Here is a 13,577-nt window from a genome sequence, read left to right as displayed (position 1 = left end):
TATTGGTTTTTATGTGTATATAATAAGCACTTTCAAAATTCATATGCCAAACTACGGTTATATTTGAAGTGCTAGATTATGGAGAACTTCCATGTTTTTCAAAATATTTGTTCAAATGTAATTTACTTTTTCTTTCATTACTTACCAGGTATGGGTCTTAGGGCAAGTTACTTCATCTCTGCGGTACTCTGTTTTATCTGTAAAATAAGTGGCTGGATTAGACAGTCTTCCAAATCCTGTTCAATTTTAACACTCTATCACTGTATTTAACACCGCTACTCAATTTTGTTATGTAATTTAATTTTGATAACTATTTTAATAGGGAAAGATGCTTGCCAGGGATCCCACAACTTAAGATTTTCTATTTACCATTTCTAGTGGAATGTCATTTTCACCGACAACTCACTTCTTTCAGATTCTGTCAATGTAAACTCTTTCAAGAGAAAAGTCACAGGAATTCTAAGATGCTACCGTATTTACCAACCTAAGACTACATTTCTCATCAGAGATTATAGCAAACTCTGATTTGGGGGGACAAAGAATCCTCGGCCCTGATTTTGCTTGCTTTTTTTTAAATAGGAGCTTTTGTTGCTGTTCCCCTTCTATTACTCGTATTCTCTTGTAATTTGTTCATTTGCTTTTGTAAACAGCATCACCTTGAACTTTGTCTCCACAATGCTCATATCCTAGAAGCTCCCATTTCCTCTAAATTTGATTTTGTTTCTAGTTTTATTTTTAAAGCAGCATTACAAATCTTAAAGCATCATTAAATATGTATTCTAATTTCACATGAAATACAAAGTACAGAACATGGTTTTTTAGTCATTTTATGACTACTAAAATGACAAAAGTTAAAAATAAAAACAAATACCAAGTAAAAGTGAGGTATGGTGAGAGTGGATATATTTCCAGCTAGTGGAAGTGTATATCGGTATGGTTTTTTTCTGGGGGATATTTTTCATCATATATCCAAAGCCTCAGGAGTTTAACAAAGCAATTTTACTTTTAGGAGTGTGCCCTGAGGAAATAATTAAAAGCAAGGAAATAGATAGGCATCCAAGTATTTATAAAAATGAAAAACTGGAAACGAATGTACATAAATAGTCGCTTAGGTTAACTCAATTGAGATGCAACAATGTAATTAAATACTATGCAGCCACTAAAATTATATTATAAAAAATGTAAAATATCATGGGAAAATTCTCATTCCAAAATGTGGAAAATGATTGTAAAATAATGTGTATAGTTAGATTTCTTGTACTAATGCACATGTATAAATATTTATGCATGTGTTAGAAAGTGACTGGGATACTGGCCAAGGCATTAATACTGGTTATCTCTTGGTGGTAGAATTATGGGTAAAGTTTTTTTTGCAATTTTTTTGTAACTTTCAAGTTTTCTACATTGATTGCATATTTTATTACCATAAGAATTATTTAGGAGCTATAAATTACAAATATAAAAATTTTCAAATGTCTAGATTATATTCACTCATAGGGACCTGTCAAATCTATGTAGAACCAATCATTTTAATAATTCAAAAATCATGTCATTTTAATGGAATCCAATAACAAATTTTTGATCAATTGCATAATCAATTGGTTGGTTTTTGTTTTTATAGGAGAAAATTAAATTAGTAATAGTGAACAATAAAGAAAATAATACAATAAGATCATCTACCCCACTCATGCCCCTCTTATTCTGTGTCTTAGGACACTGGGTTTTTTTAATTTCAAAGATTTTATTTTAATAAGTTGTAATAACTGTACTTATTTGCTTTTTACTTGGTTTTGGAGATGCCCATCAAAGCTTCATGAGGGCATGGATTATATCTTACTGGTTGATTTAGTACAGATTTCACATTTGTTCAATGGCCAGAGATAAAAGGACAGAACTGTGTAAGTTTTATACAATTTTAAAACCAAAAGTCATTAGATTGGTCAGTTCCTTTAACCTATAAAGACCCTTTTGTGGCAAAATGTTCCCTGAATTTCACCACTTGGAGTTTATACAACCCAACCACACAAAAGCAAAGCATACTATATCAACATCCAGGGTAATTATGAAAATCAAGACCATTAATCTTTATGACTGAGGGAAAGTTAACCTTCTTTACCTATACTGCCATTATTTAATTTTATGCCTTTAAAAGATTACATCTGATAAATCAGCTATAATCACAACTTTGAACTCCAAACATAATTAACCAAATGGCAACTCAGTGCCATTTAGGTGAAAGTTAATGGACAGGAAGTTTATGCTCTAAAGTCAATTTTTATAACCTAAGCAAAGTGGAAGTGCAGTACATAATTCAATATTGGTTTGGGCAGCATCAAGAGGGGAATAGTTTAATTCAGGAAAAATAATCAAATATAATGATAATTGTTCAGAAGTATATCTTTGTACCACAATTCTATATACATCATTTTTATTTAAGTAATAATTCAATTTCTGTAAGAGCTCTTTTAGAAGACTTTATTGGTCAAGTTCTGAATACATTTTCGATGGTAAAAAAATTCAATTTATTTTAAAATGATAGTTTAGCTTTCTCAATCATTTGGAATAGTCTTCTTCTAGTAAGTCTGAATGAATAAGGACTCATCATATTCTTAAAATAAAAAAGCAAGCATGAGTATAAATCAAAAGCCAAGAAACTGAAACAAAAGAAGTCCTTTTCATTTTTCCTTTGAAGCTGTTCTCATCCCATAGGGTCCACAAATGAGAAAGTCTTTCCTATGCCAAGTCTTTCAAAGCAAAAATTGGATTCAAAGTTACTCAATTAGCTGGCAAATTCAGTCAGTGAGGCAAGCCAACATAGATTAATTGAAGCTTTATTTTTCTATCTATTTTTGCTTATGATTTCCCTAAGAGATTAGGAATTTAAAATTCAGTCTCAAGGACAAGTATTTTGTTTTGAATTTTAAGTGTGGACAAATGGTCAGAATACTGAAACCCAACTCTTATTCTCAAATATAATTTGAAAAATTATGGAGATAATCACAAGTCCCTTAATGATGGAGCATCTTACCTTAAAGTCATAATGGGAACACAAGAATGCTTATTGCAAAAGAATCCTAAGATTCTATTCCTGACTGGCTTATGACTGCCAACACGGGCTGGTTTGTGGGTTCAATGCAATAAGCATGGAAGATTCAGCAGAAATACTTATACTCTTTAAATAAAACAGTGGGACCATTTAGGCTCAGCCCATAAGCTTCAAGACTGAAAGCTAAGACTTTGAGTAATCTACCCGATTATGGATGATGAATCATGGCAGAAATCCCAAGGTACATGGGAAACATACTGGGGAGTGCCACCATGAAACACAACTTCTGAACATCTAACAATGAAGTTCATACACTAACCATATGGTTTACTTCAAGGCTTAGTCATTAGTGCTACAGTCACTCAATTTACACAGACTTCAGCGAGTCACTCGTCATTAAGGAATTTTTTCTCTAACGATTCTAAGGAGGGGCAAAGAAGAATTGTATCAAGATAGCAGTTTGTCTTTAAGAGACATTATATTTTGCTGAATAATTAAAAGAATTCTATCCTCTCAAAATGGTGATGGCAAAACTCTCAGCCAAAATAAGGGTTGAATTATCATATATACAGGTATGTATATCATATGATACATTGAGATACATACAAGTATATAAATTGGGTATCTATTGGGTATATACTAAAGAATTCACTATAATGAAACTGCTACTAAGAGGATCTATTGCTCTGGGACAGAGTCCCAACTTTTAAACATGTGGCAAGAATCCAGTAGATTTAAGCACTCTTCTCCTTTTATATTTGCTTTCTGTATTCTAGAAAGTTTTCTGTAATTGTCCAAACAATATTTATTCACATATTAAGGTCATTTATTTTAGATAGTCAATGTTGCAAACTGATAGGCTACTGGGCAAATTATGTTCACAAAATATACTTTTGAGCCAGTATTCTTCAAGATTGAATTTTATCGCTTTTAGATGGGAATCTCTGTGGCTTTCCAGAAGCTTTTCCCTCCCCTGATGTGCTACACCCAGCCATTTGGAAGCTTTCTCTCACTAAGGTTATCTGCTTGGCCTCTGAAGGCAGCTGAGATGGCTACCCTGCTTCTGATTTGTTTTCCTAATTTAGGCTGCCTAGCTTGTGTTGATTCTGTTTGACCAGCCTGTTACCAGCAGGAAATAGATCTCTTGACCCCCTGAAACCTCTCCCTGCACATTGGGCTTTGAAACAAGATGACACTAAGAGTTGGGCATGTTTCCCGGCAGGGTAATAGGGAGTTCTTTACTGTTGGGACAGATTGGTTAGATTAAACTCTGTTCCCACAGCATTTAACGATAATCATGGAGTAGCTAACATGACTGGTGTGGCAGATGCTGTCAGAGCACTGCCCACATGTCCCCAGATCCCTTTACCATCTTAGAACATGCCAGCTCCCCATGTACTTTCACTCCCAACAGCCAGCACCTGTGACTCTTTTTGCAGGCTTGCTGAATAGAGGAGGTTTAAATACACCAGCTTCCTGGTTTCTGGTTGTGATGATTCCGGGGTATGCCCTACCCTAATTCCAGAGCCTCTGAGCAGGATCAAACCGAAGTTACTCTCTATGTAACTACGCTTGCTACTGTCCCTTTATTGGCCTCCTCTTTCTAGTCCCACTCCTCCCCAATTCTTCCTAATAACTTTTCCCCCAATCTTCATCACAAGATCTATTTTCTGGAGAAAGCTACTTAAGACAGCTAGTTTCCCAAATTTGTAAAGAGTAAGGATAATGGGTAGCCAACTCTTCCAGAGACCCTGTAGTTTCCATAAAACAAAGTATTATAACTCAAGCTGGAACTTGTGCATATTATATGTACCATCTCTGTATATATATTGTACTTTCAATTCTTAAGGGCCCTCAGTGCATAAATCAGTTAGACAATGATGATTGTTGTTGACAGCAGAATTATTCATCAAATACATTCATGGTACTTGGCAGGTACTCCATGACAAGCCAAATTTGCAATCATATTCAAAAATATCTGCCGCTATCAATGAACTATGGGATACCTCACAAGGTCAGCTTCATTTTCTTTTTTAATTTACCAAATGACAGGATTAATTTACAAATACAAATCCCAAACCGTGACATGGTTGTGTATTTTAAATTTTGAATAATATTTCTGAAATTTTGGCTTTTAATTTGTTACTCTTGAGAATTGCTTTTGAGCAAAAGCAGAATGGAATAAATGCTAATGATATACAAGTCCCTGGTTTCTGAAACCGGTGTCACAATTTTCTAATACACGAAGTATTTAGAGACTGATGAGACAGTACATTATATCTACATGGTAATTTAGTTCAGAATTCACAATTATTTTATTTTCAGTATTAATTGCTTTTGTCTCTCAATAAATGACTCTGTAGGAAGTGGAATTCAATTTCATTCATTTTCAATAATTGAGATTGCTTTGAACTAGCTCAATAACTCTCAGCTCCTCTTGGCCTTCAATATATTGCTAGTGGTAGCACATAAATAATCTGGGTTTTCTTTTCAGATTCCAAAGCAGGGTTGTCTGGCCTTTGGCAAAACAGCTAGGTAGACACAGTTTGTGCTCCACAGTTTGTGCTCCATTTTCCAGCTCTTTTGCTATGCTCTACTCAGCATCCACAGTTTCCCTGCATCTCAGGTTTCTCCTGCTCCCCCTTTCCCCTCAGGGGCAAGTGCTAGGAAATATTTATATACACACTGTTGAGAGTCAGCCTTTCTGACTTCACTCATCCTGTGCCTTCTGTCTGAAGTAGCTTTCTGCCTTCAAATCCAGATATACAAAGTGAGATCATGGTTCACACCAAACACGACCATCTCCACAGCTCTCCTGCAGACCTCCCCAGGTAGAAGAGGGCATTCAGCTCCCTCAGGACTTCTCTGTATCTCTCCTATGCTTCTTCATCTTCCTACACTGATTTAGAGGCATTCACACGGCTCCCCCAACTAGTACACAATCAATTTCTTAAGGGTGTGAATCACAAGCCATTCATCTATTTATTTCACGTAGTGCTTAGCCAAGTTCCCTGTCAAAAAACATCTGAATGAATAAACCAATGGATAATTAATGTATGCACATTTGGTTTAAAAGAGGCTTGTCTATGAGTCTACATTTTAGACACATAAAACTACTTCTTTCAACACAAGTCTCACTAACTCACCTCAGATCCTTTGTTCATTCATAGGTTTTAGCTTTGATCAAGCTGTACTGGAACTGTGTCCACATGGACTCCCCACTCAACCCCCATGAAACCAAGAACTCCTCAAGAGCAAGGACAATGACCTGCACCAGGCCCAGAGTAGGAGCACAAGCCGTATCTGTAGGATGAATGGGATTACAATGCCCTGTGATTTCATATGTTCCTTTCCAAAGATACATTTCAAAAGATGAGTGCAGGCAGGGCAGTTAATGGACCACTGCATTTGAGGTCACATTCTTAGGTCAGTAAGGAAGAGAGATGGTAGCCTTCCTCATAAACCCTAACCTTGCTCCAGTTCCGTAACTGATTTGGGTACTCTACAGAAACTCTACAGAAATTTTGTCACCTAACATTCAAAGCAAAGTGATTTCCAAAAGCACTAACCTATCAGAACTCCATCAACATTTATGGAACACATGGGCTATATTTATTGGCCTGAGTGTTCTTTGTATTTGTTTGCAAGTCACTTTCAAAAGTGTTGTAACTGTTTTCCTCCACAACTTACAGATGCCTAGAGGAAAGGACATCTGACTTTTTTAAACCAAAGTTCAAAGTTCCGGCTGGAATGGCAATGCAAACTTTGCATTTGTGTTTTAGGAACTGCCGCCAAGGATTCAATTCAATTCAACTCAATAAACATCTACTATGGACCTGCTAAGCAAAGGAAACTGCTTTTGGATTAAGGATGTGTCAGATATAAATGGAACCCAATTCTTACCCCTAGGAAAGCTTGCAGTCTTGTGAGAGAAAAAGACAGGTAGGTGACCATGTATGATACAAGGCAGAGGCTGGAAGTTGCAGCAGATTTTCTTAAGAATAAGTTGTTTAATGTGATTGTATGAAGGGATAAAGTTAATTATCACCATCAAACCTTGTCATAAGCCACACTCCCTTGTAGTCCAGGGGTGCTGCTATTTACTAGGTTAATTACGTCGCTTCAATTGCTTAAAAACTATAATCTCTCCCCCTCAGCCTACTCCACTTCTTTTCCCCTTTCCTTAAGGATACTTTCCAATTTTCAATGTTTCAATTAATTTTCACTCTGAACTCACATCTCAACTAAATTGGAATGCTCCAAACTATAAACGTGCTATTAAAAGTTGGGTCCAGGTAATCTAGAGGAAGGACAATCTCACTGCTTCTGCCAAATTGCCTTCTTTCTCAGCATCTCACAATCTAGAATCTTTTTTTTTTTCTATGACTTTTTTACCTCTCACTTGTGACCCCACTTTTACTACTCCTGGCTTCTCTTCTCTTGTCAAACCCAAGAAGTCACATACGTATTTCTAGATGGAGAACACAAAACTACCTCTGATGTAAGGGAAGAATGCTTTAGGATAAAGATAAGAGAATATGATTGTTAAATTGCAATCTACTTTACTATTTTCACCTGAAGAACTTCCTTCATGCACTAACCTTCAGGAAAATACTTTCAATTATAATCTAACCAACTTTTCCGTGCTGCTATGTGGTTCTCCATCTAGTCCATCTAAAAGAGTTAAGACATTTCCTACCCTATTTTAGTTTTTTCTTGTACATTTGTCATAAAAAAGGAAAATATATCTACTTACATTTAAATTTTAAATGAAGAAAAAACAATTTTTAGTACAGTATGCCCCAATTATTGCATGGGATTTACTTACACTAAAATGTATTTTTTATATACAAATCAAATTTACTTTGGTGTCCTATATTTTTATTTGTTAAAGCTAGCAATTGTACTTCTCTGTATCTCAAAATTGAGTTTCAATGAATCTGTAATAGAATTTGGGAGGCAGTTAGGTGTGATGGTCAACAGTAGAGGCTTGGGAATCATATACACAATGGGATGCATCCTCTCTGTCACATATTGTGATAATAAGGGCTTTAAACAAATATTCTTGTGCTCTTTTCCTCAGGATGGATGTAAGTTACATATCACCTCCTCCGTCCAGTTTAAGTTAGGTGTAGGCCAATTAGCTTTGGCCAGTGAAATGGGTATGAGAACCTTTTCCCATTTTCTTCCCTTAATGCTCACAAAAGCATATACCGAGATGGAGCCTCCATTAGCCTGGGTCCCTGAATATCCACAATCAACAAAACATCTTATACTGTGACTGTAGCATGAGTGTCAAATATATTTGGGAGGTAGAGAGAGGGTTAAAGAAATTGGTAGGATAACATAGCTTTTGTGAGAAAGTCTTTTCACACAGAATCCATTTCTCACCATTTTTGTACCTGTTTCTTTCACAGTCCATTTAAGATGCTTCCTCCCTTCAAGCATAGAAGTAGTTTCTCATCTGCATAAATTCTTAGCTTGGCCATGTTCTCTCCTCTATCATACCCCTTTCTCTCTGTACTTATGATAGCTTATCTTGCATTATTTTGTTTATATGCTTGTCTCATGGTCTTTTCTGAACTGTAACTTTCTTGATCTATCTATCATCTAATAGCTCACTGTTCCTAATGAATAATAGTATCTTTTAAAATATTGATTAAATTGAATGTGTAGTCTTATTTTTATACATGTAGGTAACAAAGCTCTATTAACAATAAAACTTTTTCCTTTACTATTTCAAAGATATATGGCTTGATCTTTGCAAATAATCTTATTCTTCTCTCTTCTATTTTCATGCACATAGGATTCAAAGAGGCTGGATTCTACTTTGGTTTTTAGGCATAAAGCATCTTTAGACAGTTCTTTGAAAGTACTTAGAAGCTTCTTTTTTCTTTCTTTCCTTATAATCCTCAGGTCAGGGCCTATCTTAACGCTGGAAACACTCCCTTTCTCCTACAATAACAAATATAATATTCACAACAACAATTACACATTTCTATTCCTCCCCCATGCATGTATTACTTTATCTGTGTCTTAATATCCTTGACAGGTGATTTAAACTCTGCTTTATCTCAACACCTGCTTTTCCTCTGTGATAATCAGACATTTTCACTTACAATTCTACTCCTTCCTTTTCTGTGGCTTCAGAAAAGGAAGCCCTATTCTACTTGTGTTAAACATGGCATATCAAAGATACACATTTCTCTCTACCTCCTCCCAGAAGCCATAAATCCACACAGTTAAAGAGAATGAGAGATGAGACAACAGTAAATGAATGATGTCAAATTTTTAGAAGCTGGAAAGCATATGGGAGACTTGGCGCACCAGAAAGAATTAAAACATTAAACTCTGTTGAGTTGAAGAGGAGTGGATGGTCAACAAGAAGCAAGTTCATTTATATGACAGAAATAAATGTCTTCCTAGTATATGGCATTTTCATATGTAAGCAATATTTGCATATTCATAAGTGTTGAATATTGATTAATTATGATATAACTATATTGGAGAATGGGGGAGGAAAAATGAGCACACAAATGTGACATGAAAGAGTTAAATCTTTTTCTATAATTGGATGCCAGGAAATGACTAAAATGAATTTTTAAAAGTGTAACAAGGAATTTAGAAATATTGGAATGAAATACAAGAAACTTGCTGAAAAGCTGAAAATGGTTGCCTCAGGAGAGAAGGAATCAGTGGTGGAAAAGGGTGGAGTAGTGTTAAAAGCCTTATAGAACTATTTGACTTCGTAAAGTGAATACACATAATACTTTTTCTCGAAAATCAAATCACTTCACTCGTGTGTAAAAGGATGAGAGTTAATTTTTTTTTAAAATCATGAGCCTTTTGAGAAGTAAAGATTTAATTAGAAGTATTATGGTTCTTATCTTTGGGATTGATCCTTGGGTAAAATACTGACCATTTCATGATGACTTTGGTCATAAGGTGATGCAGTGTGTCTTATCTGCTTGAAAGCAGCTCACCTTGACATAGTAAATGTGCCCTCTAGACTCTTTCCACAGCCACAGCCTGGGAGTCAAGGAGAAGCACAGATTTTTAGGTTTGACCGTTGCATAGTCATTTCAATATACAATCTTCTGTGTTGTCACACAAAACTCCAAGCCCAGAAACTTGTCGCATTCATACAAGCTTGGCATATGCTTTTCCACGTTTCCAAAATACCCTTCCTCACCCACCTAGAAAACTCAGCCTTTAAAATCCGGATTAAATACCCTTTCCTTCTATTAAAGTTTTCTTCCCAAAATTGTTAATAGTGTCATCTTCCTAGGTGTAATATTGCTCACCACATCACTAACAACAAACTACCTGTCTACATGTCTTTCCCTTTACTAGACTTTGAGGTCCATGAGAGAACTATATTTTGCTTTTTATTCACAATGCCAAAAATACGTATCAAACAAATAAACAGTTTCAGTACACTGGGCAGTTTCAAGTGATTAATTGAAATGCTGATGAAATTTGCAGGGAATCATCCATAGTTAACACATCAGTTTGGATTAGTTGTATCTTCAAACAAATGTGAAGATGCTGAGCTAAAATAATATCCTTAATTTTTTAATTTTATTTTTTTCATGTATTCTCTTTATATAGCTATTCAGAAGTCTGACACCAATAGGATGCTTTAATTTTTAACACTACATAAAAAGCATGTGGTATAGACATATACATCTACAGAGGTAAAATATTCAAAGTGTGCATTCCTGCCTTTATGAATCTCACAGCCTATTCCAGTAAGTCTCCCACCCTTTTCATGACAAGAACCTCAACTGGAAAAAGAATAGTCAAAGTGATGTAAATAAGCAAGGATAATTTGCCAGGCGAAAGCATACATATTCTACCATATTCAATGCTGAAATTCCTAGAACCCTAAATCGATACTTGGCAAACTTTTGACAATTCTGAGTCAAGTCACGTGAATGCTAGAGTCTGTAGTAGCAGAAGACAAATTTCTTCAGATTTGGCAGAGGGACCTGTTTCTTGATGAGCTTCAGCCTGCCTTTTGAAGCCTATTTCCTTTCTCCCAGTTCCTTAGTTCTTCCACAGGCATCCCTAAAATGTCTCACTGCTTCTATTGAGATACTTCGACCTAGCCTAATCCACAAAACTTCTCCAAATCAACTGAAAACTATGGTTCATCTTTCTGTATCAGGGGCAATTATATAATTTACTGAAATAAAATTAAAAGTGGTCTTGGAGCCGGGCGCAGTGGCTCACGCCTGTAAGCCCAGCACTCCGGGAGGCCGAGGCAGGTGGATCACAAGGTCAGGAGATCGAGACCATCCTGGCTAACACGGTGAAACCCCGTCTCTACTAAAAATACAAAAAATTAGCCGGGCGCAGTGGCAGGCGCTAGTCCCAGCTACTGGGGAGGCTAAGGCAGGAGAATGGCGAGAACCCGGGAGGCGGAGCTTGCAGTGAGCCGAGATTGCGCCACTGCACTCCAGCCTGGGCAACAGAGTGAGACTCCGTCTCAAAAAAAAAAAAAAAAAAAAAAGTGGGCTTAATTTCTTTCTCTGCAGAAATATGCCGTTTTTAATCCCCTAAAATTATGGAAGTATGGCCAGATGAACCCTAGAAATCACATAAAGACCAAAGAAATCTGAAAGTAAGTGCTTTTGGTCAGAGAAACCACTAATTTTCTGCCATCACAAAAATTAATCAGCATACACAGAATGTCCCAGAAATGTAGACACAATTATAAATATTTTTAGAAAACAACTTGAGTGAAGATGTATAAGCAAACCTGTATAATGAAATAAGCCCTTGACAGAATAATACACTCCTTGAAAACAGGACAACATTTTGCATTTATTAACATGTATTCATATAGGAAAGTTGTGTGTACTTAACCAAGATATCATATATTGGATGGGGGTCAGAAGAGTGCTTTACACAAAACATAAATCAAGGTATAGCTATTTAGATCAACCAAGTAGGAAATCCAGATTGGTAACTTAGATGGCCCAAATCACCAAGTTAACCATTTTTCAATCCAGTGCTTTTCACTAAGTACATAATATATATACTAAATGAAGAGATGAAATGAGCAATTACCCTGTGTATGAGTCTGTTCTCAAACTGCCAATAAAGACATACCTGAGAATGGGTAATTTACATAAAAAAGAGGTTTATAGTGGACTCACAGTTCAGCATGGCTGGAGAGGCCTCACAATTATGGCAGAAGGCAAAAGAGAAGCAAAGGCACATCTTACATGGCGGCAGGTGAGAGAGCTTGTGCAGGGGAACTCCCATTTATGAAACCATCAGATCTCATGAGACTTGTTCACTACCATGAGAACGGTGTAGAAGAAACCACCCCCATGATTCAATTATCTCTACCTTGTCCCGCCCTTTACAGGTGGGGATTATTACAATTCAAGGTGTGAGATTTGGGTGGGGACACAGAAAACCATATCATCCTGCTGCTCTGTACAAGCAAAACCACCTGCATAATTCAGGTGAGAAATGCAGATAGACAGTATGGTACAGTGGGATGACTAGGTGTTGGAATTCAAAGGACTTAGGTTCAAATTTGTTGAGCCTCTCTGTTTACTTATTTGCAAAAACAGGGAAAACAAAAGACCTACTGTATTGAGTGATTGAGAGAGAGCACTTAGCATAGGCTAAATAGATAGTGGCGATTACTCCAAAATATGCTACTGCCCTTCATTTCCCCATGTACACAATGGCCTCTAGTTACTATGAAACACCGTGTTCCTTGACATTTGCTATGACATCCAATATAGTAGATGTAGAGTCTGAGTGAATCCTTTAAAAACTCCTTTTCTTTTTCACAGGTTTCTTTTACATAAACTTTTTTTTTAATGAATCCCCCAGCTTTTCCTTATGGATTGTGCCCCTGACCTAATTACATAAGTACCTGACGGGCTGGAATGCTTCCAAAAGGGCCTCTTAGGAAAAACAATCTGAAGGGTTTTTTTCTCCTTCTTTTGTAATTACATAATTACTCAGCTGACTAATATGAGTCACCATTTGCCATTCTAATCTCCCAGGCACAAAATAGTTTTATTATTTTCCTTGGAATTACCTAATTACCCAATGGATAGCAATAACTCCTGGGCTCTTTTCTGTAAGTAATCTGTAAAGCTCAAGACAAATTCCTCCAGAAGTCTTTGCAAATGGAAGAGAATTTAGAATAATATTATCATTTGCCACATGAGACACTGGAGCTCTTAGTGACAAGGGTGGTCCAATGATACACCACAAATAAATTTGGAGAAAAATTTAAGACTCTGGGCACAGGATAAAATATAGAGGCACATTCTCCCTGCTATGTTCTAGGAAATAAGTGTTCCTGAGCCAAAACAGCAGTGGCTGAGTGCACATCTCTTAAAAAATTAGCAAGCACTCCAAACACATGTGTATTAACTTATAAATTATATGCACCTACTATAGTTTACTCATATATTAACTATTAGTCAAGCTTAATATTTTAATAAAATCTACTAACTAATATAAATTATCAATTATAGGCCAGGAGTGGTGGTTC

The 13,577-nt window shown here is 36.2% G+C and overlaps 1 protein-coding gene across 1 annotated transcript in view; it reads right to left on the bottom strand.

The window, feature by feature from the left end:
- The window catches only part of RARB (retinoic acid receptor beta), a 769,542-nt gene that overhangs the window by 538,270 nt on the left and 217,695 nt on the right, over positions 1–13,577 (bottom strand). Inside the window, exon 3 of the mRNA XM_016940587.4 lies at positions 146–197. The gene's annotated coding sequence lies outside the window, so the exon portion shown is untranslated. The remainder of the gene's footprint in view (positions 1–145; positions 198–13,577) is intronic.

This window comes from Pan troglodytes, chromosome 2, assembly GCF_028858775.2.
Source record: "Pan troglodytes isolate AG18354 chromosome 2, NHGRI_mPanTro3-v2.0_pri, whole genome shotgun sequence".
Classification (NCBI taxonomy): domain Eukaryota; kingdom Metazoa; phylum Chordata; class Mammalia; order Primates; family Hominidae; genus Pan; species Pan troglodytes.
Note: the sequence above shows the minus strand (reverse complement) of the source record. Positions and strands in the feature narration are given on the sequence as shown.